Here is a 1,400-nt window from a genome sequence, read left to right as displayed (position 1 = left end):
ACTTTAAAAAATCCATATCTATATAAGCCATATCCAAGTTTCTGCAGTTTATAAATGAACAGAATTTTAGCATGTAGTATTGTGGGATATAGAAAGAGTGAAAATGAGAAAAAAAGTTGCTATGTGGGAAATAACAATGCTATGATGGTAGAACTGACTGGATAGCACTGGAAGAAAAAAATGTGCATGATAACTTCTACTTTATAGGGAAATTATTGAAAATGGAAAAGGAAGACCATTTAAAACAGAATGAAAAGAAAATGCAGAAAAGTATAAGAATCAAGTAAAGAAAACCAATAAAACCTTCAGGAATTTCATAACATACATGAAAGCTATTTTCAGGATATAGGCTTATAAAGAATAACATGTAATTGAACCCACAATTAGGGAACCTGGTAGAGGAGGGTGGTTTTTAGGCAGTTAATGACAAGGAAATCACTGATACACTTCCTGGTGCATCTAAACCTGTATCAGATATAGAGGTGCACTAATTTTCAAGACAAAACAGATATAATTGGTTCAGACTGTGCTACAAATAATGTGAAATTTACAGAAGATCAAACTGAAGGAAAAAATACTGTTATAAAAAATAGTAATTTTCCATATGATCAACATGAGTTTATGGAAAGCAGAACTTGCCTCTCAGATCTATCAGAGACAAGCAAATATCTGACTTTGGCACTGGATGAAGATTATGGTAAAGATGAAATATATCTGGATTAGTACCAATCACTTAACATTAAAAGTAAGAGATAAAAAGGAAGCTCTGAACCGCTTCAGTTCAAAGTTGCTCACAGGACATAAGTGAGAGCTCATCTAAAGTATGTAACCGATGCCTGCTTGCTTTAGGATGCCCATAAGAGGAAATCTGTAATTGCAAGACCAAGGAGACTTTTTTCATAAAAGGAAAAAATACTAAGAGATGATATTCAGTAAGCTTATAAGATAATAAATAGTGGAATGAAAAATAGAGACATATTTTTCAAGAGAATAAGAGCATTAGTGCAAACGACAAATAAACAAGAGTACGAACAAGACAGCACATAAACTTCCTCTCCTAAATATCTGTTCTTGTCTTAATTATTCTACTTTCCTTCTTCCTACATGACACATGTCCTCTGTTCTCAATATGTAACATATTTTATAGATTGAGTATGACCAATCTTCATTATACAACAGCTTTGTTACCTGATGAAAACCATCTTCTTCATATGCACTGTCTTTAATTCCTTAGATATTATACACAGTACGTATGCCCTAAATTCTGAAAATTCTCAATTCTTTCACAGTCCAAGCTATCAGTAATCACCATGACAGGGATGCCCTCGCTGAATGCCTTCCTGGCTCGGATGCTGCTGAGATAATGAGAATTCTGACATTGTTATCATGCTGATAAGTGA

At 33.6% G+C, this 1,400-nt stretch overlaps 1 protein-coding gene across 5 annotated transcripts in view; it reads right to left on the bottom strand.

Annotated features, from left to right (window-relative positions):
• The window catches only part of LOC119589171 (deaminated glutathione amidase-like), a 15,370-nt gene that overhangs the window by 13,570 nt on the left and 400 nt on the right, over positions 1-1,400 (bottom strand). For 2 of the 5 annotated variants that reach the window (XM_037937763.1, XM_037937767.1), the window contains exon 1: positions 1,310-1,398. The exons of 2 other annotated variants lie outside the window; for them this stretch is intronic. The gene's annotated coding sequence lies outside the window, so the exon portion shown is untranslated. Of the gene's footprint in view, positions 1-1,188; positions 1,399-1,400 lie in introns of those variants that run through there. One more of the 5 variants, XM_037937765.1, reaches the window with a different exon arrangement.

This window comes from Penaeus monodon, chromosome 25 (genome assembly GCF_015228065.2).
Source record: "Penaeus monodon isolate SGIC_2016 chromosome 25, NSTDA_Pmon_1, whole genome shotgun sequence".
In the NCBI taxonomy this organism is placed as follows: Eukaryota; Metazoa; Arthropoda; class Malacostraca; order Decapoda; family Penaeidae; genus Penaeus; species Penaeus monodon.
This window is presented reverse-complemented; position numbering and strand designations above follow the sequence as displayed.